Genomic DNA, 17,049 nt, shown 5'->3' on the forward strand with positions numbered 1-17,049 from the left:
GCTTCTTAGAGTTCTTGTCTTAGGACAGTATAGCTCCAGTCCTCACAAGGCATTTTCCCTGTGTGTTTGTGTGTCCAAATTCCCCCTTTTTATAACAATACCCCTAGGGTTAGGGCCAACTTGAATGATTTCATCTTGACTCATTTCCATATAGTGTCATATTCATAGGTACTGGGGGTTAGGACTTCAACACATGAATTTCTGGGGTTCATCATTCAACCTATAAGTGTTCCTGTCTCTGCCAGCAACCTCCCTCTCCCTGCTGGCCCCAGATGCCATGGCCCTTTCTGGAGCAACCCCATCAGGCTTACAGGGGGCTCCAGGCAGAAGCCTCACTTCTCCTGGCTGCAGGACTTGGGTCTGGGGCTGGAATCATCTGCCCAGTGAGGGCTGGGAGGAGACTGTTCTAGGGTTGGAGGTACTGAAGTTTTAAAGGTGCTGAGCCAGAGGACACCTCTCTGGGGGCTTCCGGGTCCCCTGTGACCTGGACAGAAAGCACTTGCAGCTCTAGCCCTCCAAGGGGAAAGGAGGGAAAAACCCCTCCTTCTGTCTGAGACAGGCGGCCCCTCCCATGTACAGCCTGTGGGGCCCTGGGGTGTGATGGGAGCATCAGCAGAGCTGCATCCATGTTGATGTGGCCAGAGGGCCCAGACCACGTCCTTCGTATCCAGAGAGTGGAGGGTGTAGACGGAAGTGAGGTGCAGACACCATCAGCTCTAACCCAGTATAAAAACACTAGCATGGAGCCATCTCTGGGAGCCACTCCTGGGGAGTCCCAGGTCAGTGTGTCTAGGTGGGGCTTCAAGTGAATTTGGGCCCTCGCAGGGTTAGACCACTGGGAAGCCTGTCCTGTGTGGCCAGCGACGGTGTTCATTGGACTCAAATGCTTGGACCTTGAAAAGTGAAAGTGAAGTAGCTCAGTCATGTCCGACTCTGGGACTCCATGGACTGTAGCCTACAAGACTCCTCCATCCATGGAATTTTCCAGGCACAAGTACTGAAGTGGGTTGCTATTTCCTTCTCCAGAGGATCTTCCCCACCCAGGGATCAAACCCGGGTCTCCGGCATTGCAAGCAGATGCTTTTACCAGAGCCACGAGGGAAGCTTGCTTGGACCTTAGTGGTGCCCAAGTGAGAAGTCGCCCAAAGCTTTGTGGTTGTGGTGAGCCACGGCCCCAACACTTGGGCCCCAAGGCACCTCTGTGTCATCACGTGAACAGGATGCCACCCTCTGACAGCCGTGTTGTCCCAACCCAAGCTCAGGGACACAGGCGGGTCAGATTGTGGGTGTGGCTCCTGTGGGACACGTGGTGTCAGATGTGGGCATGGGACCTTCGTCCTTGTGTTTTGCCCCAGGCTTCTCTTTACCTTCTCAGTAGAATTTCAGCAGGACCACAGGTGACCCTTGAGTCAGGGGATTGGGCAGACCCCCTCTGCAGTCGTAAGGGAGTAATGACTTACAGTCACCCTCCTGCTCCTGGTTTCACCTTGGCGGATCCAACCGACTTGCATTGTGTAGTTCTGCACTACTTCCTATTGGAAAAAATCCACATGCGAGTAGATCCGAGCAGTTCAAACCTGTGTTTTCAAGGGTCAGCAGTATTTTACAAAAGCATCCCTGGTTAAGGTGTTCTTCCTCAGGGCGCAGAGTGGTGCTTCTTACAGAGGCCGTCACAGCGGTCCTCCTACAGAGCTGTGCGTGCACCCAGGGACAGGTCAGTCCCACGGCCACCCGAGGGCCAGTGCCCCTGGGTTCTTGCTCTCAAGAGTATTCTCACAGTGATGCTGTTGGAAAAAAGTTGACACATTGTAAACTGTGTGTTAAAAATCACAATATTATTTAAGTTTAAATGAGGTTTTTACACCAAAATGAGACTATATTAATTTTTTTTTCTGGTTTTAATGGAAGTAAACTCATTAACAACTTTTCCTTTTTGTTGTGAAAGTCACAGTTTAATAGGCAGTCTATATGTAATACTACATAAAGTGAGTCTGTTTTGTAAACATGGACATCCTACACTAAATGAAATATGTAAGCATATCAAGCTTTGCTATTACAATCAGAATTTGTTAAAGGTCACTTAACACTTCAGCTGTTAAGTGTAAACCCAAGTGGTCTGGTGTCTTTTCCAGTGGAAGATTTCTAAGCACCATCCCACGCTTTTCTGTACTAATTGATCTATTTGTGCATGTGTGCTCAGTTGCTTCACTCGTGTGGTCTGCTTACACTGTCCTTATTTTTAGGTCTACTTTGCTAATGTGTGTTTTTACCAGGAAACCATCGTTTTTATGAGTAAATCATTATCGTCGAGGTTTCCAATTTGAAGCAGTGGGTTTCTCTTATTTGGCTTTAATTTTTCTTCTCTTTCTGGTTTTCTACAGACACGATTGATGAGCACATACTGATACATTATTTTGAGCTGCAATCCATATTTTATTCAAATTCCCTTCCTTCTACCTTTTTCTGTTCCAGGATCCCGTCCAGGGCACCACATGACATGCGGTCATCATGTCTGTTCAGGCTTTTCTTGTACAGTTTTTGAGACTCCCTTTCTTTCAGTGACCGTGACCCTGTGGTGGAGGACTGGGCAGGTCCTTTGAGGCTGTCCCATGTTGGGATTTACTTGGAGTTTCTCTCACGATTAGACGGGTCATGGGTTTTGTGGAAACAGATCACAGAGGTCAAGGGCTTCCTCACGACTTTATGTCAAGGGAGCAGGCTCTCAAGACACTTATCACTGTGGATGTTAACTTTGGGCACCTGGGTGAGGTCATTTGTCAGGCTTCCTCTGTGTGTTGAAGCCTTTCCTGATGGCTGCCATCAATCCTGACCACTCCCTTTTCTGAGTTTCTGTAGCTCTGATATTCAAATCACAATGTAGTTGTCTGCCTCCTTCCTGTAGTATCTGTTCTCTGGGAATCACGTGTCTGAGAGTCTCCAGAAAGTTGATAGTTTTGGGGAGGAGGCAATATTCTGCTGTCCCTTCTGTCCCTGGTTCAGCCCTGGACTTACGGTAGGAAGGCGATGTGATTAAATCAAGCTTCTGAAACTGAGCGCCCCAACTGAGTTCCCCTGATGAGTTTATGACCCCCCTTTCTATCCTTTCTTTTTCCTTTTCTTGTCCCATCTGTGCTCCCCTCAGGACTGAGAAGGATCAAAGAAAAGGGGAGGGGAGGTTAAAACCAAACAGGACTCTGCAGGGCCCTCCCAGGTACAAAAGACCCTCCATGTCCCCCATTTCTTGTTTGTAGAGAAAGTTTTATTCTCCTTGGCCTTTCCTGAGCTCCAAAGAGCAGACACATGTAGTTTCTAGTTAGGAAAGAGAGAGAATGCAGACAGAAAGGAAAAGCAGACCCAGATGGTCTTAAAGGAAACAGCCCTCATAGTTACCATTTTTAATCATTGTGTGTTTCACTGATTTCCATGTCATCAGAGGCAAAACAGCTAGCAGACAGGAGATGAAGAGGTTGGAGTTAATTGTTATCTTGTGATATTTCTTAATCATAGTTTTGAAGGTCAGAATATCTCTGGGTTTGCAATCCTCTGGCCAAGTGTTCCATGGCTCAGACATAGGTGAGCTCACCTTGCTCTGGAGAAACAACCCGACATTGTATGCTAATGATTAAACCTACAACAGCAATGCTAGTCATCTGACCCTGGGGTGAGTGTTCAGTCGGCACAGGGTTGAGGTCAGAAGGGACAAGAAAGGGAGTGAAGTTTTGGATAGAGAGGTTAGTTATGAACTTGCCAAGGAAGCTCAGTTTTAGGGGACATGGTTTCATGGAGGGTTGCTTCTGAGAACAGAGATTAAAGGAGGACTGCAGGAGAGATGAGGGAGACACAGGGATTCTGGTGGTGGGAGAAGAACTTGTAGATCAGAGAGCTAAGGAAGAGTTTGAAAATTTGGCTGATGTGAAGGAAGGAATTTCCCTCCGCCCTTCTAAGTTCTTCTGGCTTGTCTTAGATTTAAGTTGATATGAAAACAGATTAACAGGAGAAGGTCACATAAAGGTTTAATAACAGATACACTTGGGAGAGACCCAAGAAAACTGTGTAACTATCTAAAATGCTCTAAAACTTCACCTTTTTTTATTCCAGAGATAATGCATTTACAAACACAGGAATGGTTACAACAAAGATGGCCATATGAGTGGGTATATATACATATATGAATTTTTATATATAAATCTGTGTCTGGCAACTGACTCTGGGGTTTAGGAAGGCAAGTCCAGTCATTGCATTTGCCTTAAACCCTTTTTCTTCAGCCCCTCTGTTGTGCGGTTTCACAAAGAACCCACAGCTCCTTGGTCTGGGAATGGGGAGACAGAGTACAGGGCCTCAGATGGCAGAGAAGGGGAGAGGCTCCAAGGAAAACCATAACCCACACCTCTAAGCCCCCTCGACCACTTTGGGGATCTCCTGCCCCTTGGCAATCACATCTAAGCCCTTGCCTCTTTACAGATAAAGGGCATCTGACTCCCCATCTCCTTCTAGCATTAGGTAGGAAGTGAAGTGAGATCACGAGGGGGATGACAACGGCTCCCAGGGATGGTACAGGAGGAACCTCTATTCTTTTGCCAGCAAGAACAGATCAGGAGGCTGCTTGCATTTAGGGCTCCCTCTTCTCTGACATCTGGGAGGACCAGCCTCTAGTCCTCTCTCAGCCCGAGCTTGGAGCTTTATGAGGGTGAGGAGAGAGTTAGTGCCCATGCTGGAAATGTCTCTGTGAGGTCATTAGCAAACCCCTTCCCTGAGCACCAGCCCCCAATTTTAAAACCTTTGCTTAGGTGGGGAGGCTCCTGGATTACACCACCAGCTCAGAATTCTGCCCATCAGGAGGGCTCACGTTCCTTCCAAAGAGGAGTTGGGAAGAAGGATGGTATCCTGTGAACGAAGGCTGTGCCTGTGGCCCAGGGAGATGGAGCCGTGGTCTGTGAAGAAGAAGAGGACTTTTCCCACCAAGAGGAGTTGGGGAAAGAAGGGACCAGGACTTCCTCCCCTTCTTCCCAGTGGACAGCAGCACAGGTCTCTACAAGCTCGCCAGGTGTGCCACCTGGGTGGGGCTGCAGGTGACAGTGAGGCAGATGTCCTTATGATGCTCCAGCATCTTATAGGGGTTTAGGTCAAAGGAACACTGGGATGGAGGGTTGGGGTTGCTGTCCCCACACCCCCACCATGCAAGACTGCCCCAGGGGACTGTAAGTGTGCTGACTGTGGCTACTGCTGCTGTGGCAGCTGTGAAGTCTGGAGGACCTGGCATGGGCCTCAGGACAGACTGAGAACATGATCTTCATTAACAAGATGAAGGATCAGCTGTTGCCAGAGGAGGCTTGTGGGCTGGCTCCGCCCCCCCACCCCACCTTGCTGACAGTGCCTGCCTTGGTGTCCCTGCTCTTGGGCATCAGCATGGGCACAGAATCCAAATCAGACCAGCTGATGCCACATAGCCAAGGGTCCATTACACGGAACATTATGGTGGTCCCTGTGCCATCAATAGATCTGATAACCGCTGGAGTCTCCTGTTCTCAGTGGTGGAGAAGAGAAGTGAGTCAATCAAGGGCCCTGGTTTCATTATCACGACTCTCTCGGGATCCCTTATGACCACAGCCTCGTCGGCTCAGACCTTCCCCATTTTGGCTCCCATGACTGTCTTAGCTCTTCCCCCGGCTTACAAGCCCTGGAGGTAGTCCCTGACCTCTCTATGAAGGTAGTGTTGACCCCAGCAGAGGAAGGAGGTGGTGGTGGAGCTGGCACTGTGGCTGCCTCCGGGGCTGAAAGAAGAATCAGACGCTGGAATCAGGGCTGCCTAGGATGAACGACCGTTATGTCCTTTCCCCTGAGGATGGGGATGGTCATCAGAAAGACAGCAAGACCTTCAGATGCTGTATGTGCTCCCTGACTTTCTACTCAGGCCAGAGATGCAGATCCACTCCAAGTCACACACTGGGGACAAGCCCCACAAGTGCTCACCCTGTTCCAAGACCTTTGCCAATAGCTCCCACCCAGCCCAGCACATCTGTATCCACTCAGGGGCCAAGCCCTACAGTTGTAATTTCTGCGGGAAATCTTTCTGCCAGCTCTGTCACCTCCAGCAGCACACCCAAATCCACACCAGGGACAAGCCGTACAAATGTGCACAGCCAGGCTCTGAGATAGCCTCACACAACAACCTGCAGCCCCGCAGCCTGCAGCACAGCAAAGAGAAACCCCTCGGGGGCCACAACTGTCACCAGGTGTACACAGACGCCACCTCACTGGAGGGGCACCTGTCCACACACACAGCGAAGTAGGCCAAGGTGTACCATCTGCACCCTATGTGTTGGAAACGTACTTGATGAAACGCATGCACAAACACAGCTCTCCTGATCTCCAGCAGCAGGTGCAGCATCAGTGGCAGCGACAGTGGCGGCTCAGACCTTCACATTAAACACCGCCTTCAGCTCAAGACAAAAGAGGAGGTGTGGGGGGTGTTGCTTTGGGGCCTCAAAGGGGAGGAAGGCAATTCACATGCAGATGGAAAAGCAAATGTTTGGTAAACAAATTGTCGGGCTGCACCTTCAGGCCTGCATGCCCTGTGCTTGCCCAGCCTCAAGACGAGAAAGAGCCTGGAGTCAGAGACGGCCACAGAGACGTCAGTGGTTTAGTGGACAGGGGATTGTACATGTGTGAAGTGAAGCCCTGGAGCGAAATCCCACCGTGTGTGGTAGAAGGCAGGCAGGACAGGGAAGCAGTCTTCCCTATCAGGGGAGGAGTGAAACTGTGTACAAGCCCCATTTCCTTGTTTTTTGAGGTGAAAGGCTGATTCAAGAGTTAACAACTGGGAAATGTGAAGATGTGGAAACAAAGAATAATAGCTGTTGAGCTGTGTAACTGGTAACAATTTAGACTATAATTCCTCTACCCAACTCCAAGTTCCCTAAAAGATACAGATAAAGGCCTGACACACATGCCTAAGTTGTTTTTACAGGAAGCAGACTCTCTCCAGACCGTAAGAATGTAGACCTAGATGGGTTGAAACCCGGAAGGTTGATGATGCTAAAACTTTACCTTGATGCCAGCCAATCCGAGAACTGAACATGGATTGCTTATGCCCTGCTCCATGAACATTATAAAACTCCTCACTCACCCCTCCAGGGCGATCATACAGTCTTGAGGTTATTAGCCTGCTGTGGCCCCCTTTGCCTGGCTCAAAGCAATAAAAGCTACTTTTTTCTACTTCACCCAACACTCTCTGTTTCTATTTGGTACCAGTGAACAGAGGCTGAGTTTTGTCAACACGTCTTGATAAGCACAGATTAAAGACCAGTAATATTTTAGGCAAAATAAAAATAATTTCAACTATATTTATCAGTTTACTTAGTCCTATGTAATTAGTCTTTTTTGGGACAGTTTTATGAAATCAGAGTTTCCATTAGACTTTTAAAATATCTTGCCTAGTTCAGCAGTATGATTTAAAAGTTATCAGAAACATCCTTTCAATGACTCCTTTTTAAAAAATTTATTTGCTTATTTATTTATTTTTGGCTGCACTGGGTTTTAATTGCTGTGCTTTCTCTGGTTCTGGTAGCTTCTCTTGTTGCAGAGCACAGGTTCTAGGTGTGTGGGCTGAGTAGTTGGGGCACATGGGTTTAGTTGCTCTACCTCATGTGGAATCTTCTTGAGCCAGGAATCAAACCCATGACCCTGCATTAGCAAGTGGATTCTTATTTACTGGACAGGCAGTGAAGTCCTCTATGACTCTTTTGAAGATATGGCAGTTTTGCAAAGCATCAGCTTAGCTGCTTATGGATGATAAAAGTCTTAAAAAGGCAAAGGTTTAAGATCTGATTACAATTCTTCTTGGCAAAGAAGCTTATCCAAGTTGTGACATGCAACACTTTAAGATAACAACTAAAATTATAACAATACCAGGTCACATAAAATTTTCAGAAACTTTAAACAATTTCTAGTGTATATATTAATAAAATTTATTCATATTGTATAATATGAGGAGGCTTATCATTTATTTGACAATGCTTTCTGTGCAACTTAACATACCAAGAAATTATAGTCAATTTAATATATATATATATATATATTTCTTTTTTTTCCCTCGAGATGCATGAGGAGCTTTCTGAAGCATCCCAAAGCTAGCTGAAGTCAAAACTGTCAGGTAGTTAGTATAGGAAAAATGAGTCCAAAATGGCGGTGACTAAAAGACAAAGAAAGGGAAAAATCTGTGAAAATGGAACAAAAGAAAATCTGCTGACTGGAGTGAGAACTTCAGGTGAAACAAACACACCCCCTTCTTTGCTAGCCCAATTTTCACAGGGCAGGCTCGAGGGGGAGGAGACAAACGTATAAAAGGAGGAAGCCAAGATGGATTGGGGCCACTCCTTTGCGATCAGCCCACCTTCAGGCCTCGGGGTTGTACTTTCCTTTGCTTGCTGAATAAAACTCTGAGCTGTAACCGAGCTGTAACACTGGCCCACTGTTTCAAATCTTTGCTGTGGTGAGACAGAACTGAGGAAATTATACTCTCCCCCAACATATCTTTAATTAGAATTTGATAGCAGTTTGTAAGAAATATCAAAAAACATTAAAAAAATTTTGGTCAATTAGAGTATTTAAGAACAAATATAAATCAAGGCAATATAGTTCAAACAATCTGTTATCAGACACAGCATTCTAAGGAAGCTTGTTCTCTTAGGAAAGAGGGACCAAGTCTGGTCCTGCATCAGTCTACTTTTAATAACCAAATCCATTTACCAAGTTGACTGTAATCTAATCTTAGCCTGACCGTGGATAAAATTCCTTTTTTACTCAAAACATATCCCCTTTTCCTACTGTATAGCAAAATGTTTTATTATTTTTAGTAGCTTTAAATACATAAAGTAGAATCCCAAACTCTTAAAAACCTTAATTTCTAGTGAAAACCAAGAGGCAAGTAATAGTTAACAAAATCTGGAGAGACTATTTTAGATTTTTTGAGAACACAATTATTCCTATAGAATTTATCTAAAAGCTCTTATCTTGTTCACTTTTTAAAGTTTTACCATATCAGGTTATTTTTCTCTCTGACAAATTTGCAAAAGATATAATAAGATTTCATTTAATTTTTATTAAACCTAGGTGCAGTAAAAGTATTATACTTAATGTTGATAACTCTGAAGACATGTCTTTATTACTTAGATCAACAAACTTGAACATTAATACCATGTATTAATTTAATACTATACATTTCCAAGTTTATGTGAGCCTAAAATTCATTTAGCTTAATTTCTCTTGTATTTAGAATTGTCTGATTTATCAATGCTTACTTTTCTTTAAGTCAATTAAATAGAGCTAATTTACAAATTAATCTCAGCAATGTTATCCAAAGACAAGGACATATATAAACACACAAACAAACAGACTTCATAGTTCTTGTTTTAAAATTTCAGCCTTATAGTCAGGTATAACAATGTAAATCCCATCAGTTTATAAAAGAAGTTGGATTAAAATTAGGTTTCTGGCAGATGGAACAAATAAAACTCACTTGTCTAGATAAATAAATATTTATAGAAATATACTTAGTATTTCTATTTAACTTTGATGAGTCAATTTCTTCACCCTCTTTTCAAAATTACTTCACCCTCTTTTCAAAATTTGCATTTTAAAAAGATGGCAGAGGTAAGAGTTCCTGAGAAGGCCAGGAGGGACATTTGCATCTCAAAGGTACAAGCAAGTTCCTCCTAGGATGACTTTGCCCTCCCTTTGTTTAATATTTACAAGCCTCTTAAGATAAATAGGGAAGTTTTGTTGTTGTTCATTTGCTCAGTCATGTTCAACTCTTTGCAATCCCATGGACTGCAACATGCCAGGCTCCAGGAAATGGAGTTTGCTTGAACTCTTGTCCATTGAGTCGGTGATGCCATCCAACCATCTCATCCTTTGTCGTCCCCTTCTCTTCCTGCCTTCTATCTTTGCCAGCATCAGGGTCTTTTCCAATGAGTCGGAGCTTCCCATCAGGTGGCCGAAGTATTGGAGTTTCAGCTTCAGCATCAGTCCTTCCAATGAATATTCAGGATTGATTTCCTTTAGGATTGACTTGTTTGATATCCTTGCTGTCCAAGGGACTGTTAAGAGTTGTCTCTAGCACCACAGTTCGACATCAATTCTTTGGCACTCAGCCTTTTTTTTATTGTCCAGTTCTCACATCTGTACATAACTACTGGAAAAACCATGGCTCTGACTATTAAAACCTTTGCTAGCAAAGTAATGTCTCTGTTTTTTAATATGCTGTCTAGGTTTGTCATAGCTGCTTTTCTTCCAAGGAGCAAGCATCCTTTAATTTCATGGCTGCAGTCACCATCTGCAGTGATTTTGGAGCCCATGGAAAGGTTTGGGGAGTGGTAAAAGGATTGGTCCCCTTCATGGATTACAGCCTTGTTATGCTGAAGGGGCTTGCATAACTCAATGAAGCTCTGAGCCACGCTATGCAGGGCCACCCAAGATGGATGAGTCATAGTGAAGAGTTCTGATAAAATGTGGTACATCAGAGAAGGAAATGACAACCCACTCCAGTATTCTTGCCTGGAGAACCTCATGGACAATATGAAAAGCAAAAAGCTATGACACTGGAAGATGAACCTCCCAGGTCAGAAGATGTCTGATATGCTACTGGAGAAGAGAAGAGGGCAATTATTAACAGCTCCAGAAAAAGTCTTTTTGCCTTTTCTGCTGTCCATGGAGTTCTCCAGGCAAGAATGTTGGAGTGGGTTGCCATTTCCTCCTCCAGTCAATCCTAAAGGAAATCAACCCTGAATATTCATTAGAAGGACTGTTGCTGAAGTTGGTGCTGCAATACTTTGGCTATCTGATGTGAAGAGCTGACTCATTGCAAAAGACCCTGATGATGGGAAAGATTGAAGGCAAAAGGAGAAGGCAGTGGCAGAGGAAGAGATGGTTAGATAGCATCACCAACTCAATGGACATGAATTTGAGCAAACTCCAAGAGATAGTGGAGGACAGAGTAGCCTGAAGTGTTGTAGTCTATAAGGTTGCAAAGAGTTTGACATGGCTTAGAGACTGAATAACAACAACCAGAAAGAATGCAGAGGCTGGTCCAAAGCAGAAATGATACTCAGTTGTGGGTGTGTCTGGTGGTAAAAGTAAAGTTCAATGGTGTAAAGAACAATCTTACAGAGGAACCAGAATTGTTAGGTCCATGAATCAAGGTAAATTGGATGTGGTCAAGCAGGACATATCAAGATTGAACATCAACATCTTAGAAATCAATGAACTAAAACGGACAGGAATGGGCGAATTTAGCTGAGATGACCATTATTATATCTACTACTGTGAGCAAAAATCCCTTATAAAAAATGGAGTAGCCTTCATAATCAAAGAGAGTCCAAAATGCAGTACTTGGGGGCAACCTCAAAAACAATAGAATGATCTCAGTTTCTTTCTAAAGGCAAACCATTCATCATCACAGTAATCCAAGTTTATGCCCCAACCACTAATACTGAAGAATCTAAAGTTGACCAGGTTCTATGAAGACTTACAACACCTTCTAGAACTAAAACCAAAAACGATGTCCTTTTCATTATAGGGGGTTAGACTGCAAAAGTAGGAATTCAAGAGATACCTGGTATAACAGGAAAGTTCGGCCTTGGAAGACAAAATGAAGCAGGGCAAAGTCCAACAGAATTTTGTCAAGAGAACATGCTGGTCTTAACAATAACCCTTTTCCAACAACCCAAGAGACAGCTCTACACATGGACATCACCAGATGGCCAATACCACAATCCATTTGATTATGTTCTTTGTAGTCAAAGATGGAAAAGCTCTATACAGTTGGCAAAAACAAGACCTGGAACTGACTATGGCTCAGATCATGAACTCCTTACTGCAAAATTCAGGCTTAAATTGAAGAAAGTAGGGAAAACCACTAGGCCATTCAAATCCCATATGATTTATACAGTGGAGGTTATGAATAGATTCAGGGGGTTAGATCTGCTAAGCAGAATACCTGAAGAACTATGTATGGAGGTTCATAACTTGTACAGGAGGCAGTGACCAAAACCCAGTGGGCAGAGAAAGCCAAGATTTTGGTGGTAACATTTGGAGCAGTGAAAGCCTTATTGCAGGTCATGCAAGGAGACTAGGTGGCTCATGTTCTGAAAAGCCCCCAGCTCCCTGAGGGTTTTGGGAAAGGATTTTTAAAGGGTAGGTGAAGGGGAGTCGGTGTCACAAGGTATATGATCCGCTTGTGCACAATTCTCTGGTTGGCTGATGGTGAGGCAGCAGGGTGGTGTCACAGTGGTTCACATTATGAGTCCTTAAGCTCCCGGATGCCTGGGGCTATGTGCTCATGGTCATCAAGTAGTTCTTCCATTTGGTGGTGGTAGAGGGTGGTTCACATCTGCAAAACTCAGGAAATTTGCATCTAATACTATTATCTGAGAACTTCAGAGAATAGCTAAAGCAGAGGATATGGGGAAAGGCCTGTCCCGGGTAGGCCCCACAGGGTCCTGCTGTTACACCTTGAGCTGGCCTCAGGTGTGTGGTCTGCTATTGGTACTGAGCTCTGTGTGGGGGAAGTGGTGGCTGAATAGAAGAGATGGATTATCTTGGGGGCCTCCCCTAGAATCAGGGGCCTGCTGGCTCTCTACCCCCCACTGCACTGTGTGCTGCAGGCCCTTGCTGGTTCATCTCATGTCTTTCAGCTGGGCCAAGAGCAGAGACAGCCACTCAGAGCTTTCACAGGGTGCACAACATCCCCTGAAGTGTTTGTATTTTAAAATAGTGCCATCATCATCTCAGTGGAACAAAGCTAGTGGAGGTGATGGAATTCCAGTTGAACTATTTCAAATCTTAAAAGATGATGTTAAAATGTTGACTCAATATGCCAGCAAATTTGAAAAACTCAGCAGTGGCCACAGGAGCGGAAAAGGTCAATTTTCATTCCAAACCCAAAGAAAGGCAATGCTAAAAAATGTTCAAACTACTGCACAATTGCACGCATTTCACATACTAGCAAAGCAATGCTCAAAATTCTCCAAGCCAGGCTTCAATAGCACATGAACCGTGAACTTCCAGATGTTCAAGCTGGATTTAGAAAAGGCAGAGGAACCAGAGATCAAATTGCCAACATCTGTTTGATCATCAAAAAAGCAAGATAGTTCCAGAAAAATATCTACTTCTGCTCTATTGACTATGCCAAAGCCTTTGACTGTGTGGATCATAATAAACTGTGGAAAATTCTGAAAGAGATGGGAATACCAGACCACCTGATCTGCCTCCTGAGAAATTGGTATGCAGGTCAGGAAGCAACAGTTAGAACTGTACATGGAACAACAGACTGGTTCTAAATAGGAGAAGGAATACGTTGAGGCTGTATATTGTCACACTGCTTATTTAACTTATATGCAGAAATGCTGGGCTGGATGAAGCACAAGCTGGAATCAAGATTGCTGGGAGAAATATCAATAACCTCAGATATGCAGATGACACCACCCTTATGGCAGAAGGCAAAGAAGAACTAAAAAGCCTTTTGATGAAAGTGAAAGAGAGTGAAAAAGTTGACTTAAAACTCAGCATTCAAAAAACTAAGATCATGGCATCTTGTCCCATCACTTCATGGCAAATACATGGAAAAACAATGGAAACAGTGAGAGACTTTATTTTTGGGGGGCTCTAAAATCACTGCAGATGGTGATTGCAGCCATGAAATTAAAGGATGCTTGCTCCTTGGAAGAAAAGTTATGACCAACCTAGACAGCCTATTAAAAAGCAGAGACAATACTTTGCCAACAAAGGTCCATCTAGTCAAAACTATGGTTTTCCCAGTAGTCATATATGGATATGAGAGTTGAGCTATAAAGAAAGCTGAGTGCCAAAGAATTGATGCTTTTGAACTGTGGTGTTGGAGAAGACTCTTGAGAGGCTATTGGACTGCAAGGAGATCCAACCAGTCCATCCTAAAGGTGATCAGTCCTGAATATTCATTGGAAGGACTGATGTTTAAGCTGAAGCTCCAATACTTTGGCCACCTGATGCAAAGAACTGACTCATTGGAAAAGACCCTGATGCTGGGAAAGATTGAAGGCAGGAAGAGAAGGGGACGACAGAAAATGAGATGGTTGGATGGCATAACCGACTTGATAGACATGAGTTTGAGCAAGCTCTGAGAGTTGGTGATGGACAGGGAAGCCAGGGATGCTGCAGTCCATGGGGTTGCAAAGAGTTGGACACGACTAAGCGAGTCAACTGAACTGAACATCTCAGTGGGGAGTGAGCATCTGGGCTGGCAGCAGCTGCATCCAGGGCCTTGGTAAATCTTCAGGCTGAGTGTGGGCCTGCGGAGTTCAACAGCCAGCACTCTGGTCCCAACTCCACTGCTGATCAGTCCTGCGATGGGGAGACTTGCTCAGCTTTCTGGGACTTGGTTTTCTCCTTTGAAACAGGTGATGGTGGCTGGATGCTGGATGGCGGGAGCAAGTGGGGTGGTGCTGGCTGAGCATTCAGCAAGGGCTTGGAGCACAGAGTGCAGAGTGGGCAGGGGAGCTATGGTTCTGGGGAGGCCCCCACAAGTTATATGTCTCCTCTACTCAGCAACAGTCCCCAGCACACAGCCCAGTTCCACTGGCAAATCACACTCCCAAGACCAGTTCAAGTGGAGCAGCATTGTCAGTGGTGGGGACAGAGATGGTTACTCGGGGTGCACCAGGCCAGACTTCCCACATGGATGAGGATCCTTGAAGACCAAGAGGGAGGAGACCTTCCCACCCCACCTTCCTGGCGTTTCTACCCCTGCACCTACTTACTGACTGGGGAAGGGTAATATTATTTGTTGTAAATAGTATGTACTAGGTTTGAATATTATATTAACATCCTGTTTCTTTCACAGCCTGGAGTTGTGATTTTGTTCTTTCACCATTCTGTGTTCATTGAAATGATGTGTAGACTTTGACATTCTTCTTTTAATTAAGAAATCTTGTAGGTTCATCAGAGAAGGCAATGGCACCCCACTCCAGTACTCTTTCCTGGAAAATCCCATGGACGGAGGAGCCTGATAGGCTACAGTCCATGGGGTCGCGCAGAGTCAGACACGACTGAAGCGACTTAGCAGCAGCAGTAGCAGCAGTAGGTTCATCAGCTTGTTGTGGATGAAGGGAGAAGGGCCAGGTCTCTGGCTGGTTGAAGGAAGCCCCAAGTCTCCCTCCTCAGAGGGCTGGTTCATTTCATGTCATCCAGCTGGGCCAAGAGCAGAGGCTGCCCCTCAAACTTTCACAGATCGAAGAAGAACCCCTGAAATGTTTGTGTGTTTAAATAACACCTCCTGGGACCAGGTCCTGCACCCGGACAGTGGCCGCCATCCAACAGCTCTGTGGGAAGAGGAGACACTTCCTGCTTCTCTTGTGGAGGTTTCTTTTGATCAAATATGAGGAACTTATAGTTTTCTGGTTTAATATCTTGAATTGCATTAGCTCTAAGTGAGGTAAACATGCAAAGAAATCAAGATGTGCAAGTAGATAGGATGAGGCCAGAAGAAGGTCATTTGTAGAAAAACTAAGGGCAGTAGAACTCTCCATCCTCAGGCCCTCTAGGCCTAGATTTGAGTCCTCCTGAGATCCTGTCCATGACCTTAGAATTCCTTTTCCCGATGATTTTTTCTTCAGGGGTAAAGATTTGTGATGCAGCTTTTGAAGCTACAGCTGTACCTCGTTACATAAACATCACAGTTCCCCGTGACCTAGCATTTCCAGCATCCTTGTACTTCTGTTCTGCAATCCCCTTTAGGGCAGGAATTCCCTTAAGGTTTGCCAGCCGATCAGCTATGTCGCAGTCACTTCTCCCTGGCTGGTTCTGATGGCTCCTGTTGAGCTCTACTTCATAAGGATAACTGACTGTAATCCTGGCCAATGTATGACCCCATACTTTCCTTGCTGTCCAGTGGGACTTCTGGGCCCCTGTGGTTCTGAGGCCTATGATCTTGGACAATTGCTACTTTACATATTTAGTCATGTTGTTACTAACTGGTCCTAATGGGGAAGCTGGGCCCAAGCCCATGAGCCTATGGCACCCCCTGCCCACACCCCATTCCTGGGATGACTGTGTGCTTTTCCACAGTCTTGTGCTGTGGTTATGTCAGGGTGGTGTGGACCTTTCTTATTGGACCTTTGAAAGTGGAGGCATAAGAGGGAAGCATGTGAAAGTCCAACGGGGGAAATGCCACCAAACTGATGATCCACAGACATGCATAGACACAGCATTGATGACTAAAAATACAGAATGCTTCCAATATGGGTGGTAAACAACACTTCTCCAAGCTTACCTGAATACCCACCCCATGAGCTAATACCCACCCCATCTAGCATTTTGAACATCATTTCCTGGAAACACCCTGTAAGAGCAAGGGCCAGATGTAGGAGGCTCAGCCAAAACACCTGAGTCTGTTACCTAGAAGAAATCTCCCTGAGGCCCCTTTTCTCCCATCCAGGGTTCAAAGGGCTTGGCTGGAACAGAATAAAGCAGAGGAGTTGGGCACAGTTTCTGGTTCTTCTTGACCTGGCTCCTGCCTAGTTCACAGGCATCCATATAAACATTATTCACTCCATTAAATCCTCAAGGAAACTGTGACTTGGGTCTTGTGGGTTCATGCCATGTCATCCCTCAGGGATATCAGGATTGGTGAAACAGGCACAGACATGGCCTCAAATGAAATTGAAATGTGACCTCAAGGCAAGATCATCTCCCCTCCCAGGAAACCTTGGAGCACATGTGTCCTTGGACTCTATGCCAGCCGTAACCTGCATCACTGTTCCTCCACACCTCCACCCCAAAGCCCCAACAGTCTCAAGCTGCCTAAGAGAGATTCCAGATCCATCTGCCTTGATGCTTCCTCTCTCCTCCTGGGTCCTTCAAGATGGGAAATAGGCCAAGACAGGAGGAGCGAATCATGAATATGGAGGCGATCACCCTATTTATAGGGACTTGGAACTGAAATGACTAGGTCTCTGGGAAGCATGAGTCCTGGGGTAACACCAGAGCTATAAAAACAGTGTCTGTTTTGGATGTAAA

The 17,049-nt window shown here is 45.2% G+C and overlaps 1 pseudogene; it reads left to right on the forward strand.

The window, feature by feature from the left end:
• Positions 1 to 626: 626 nt before the first annotated feature.
• On the forward strand, positions 627 to 6,427 carry LOC145525201 (zinc finger protein 384-like; annotated as a pseudogene).
• Positions 6,428 to 17,049: the final 10,622 nt, after the last annotated feature.

Source organism: Giraffa tippelskirchi, chromosome 11 (assembly GCF_054371585.1).
Source record: "Giraffa tippelskirchi isolate mGirTip1 chromosome 11, T2T-mGirTip1v1.2.pri, whole genome shotgun sequence".
NCBI classification, from domain to species: Eukaryota; Metazoa; Chordata; class Mammalia; order Artiodactyla; family Giraffidae; genus Giraffa; species Giraffa tippelskirchi.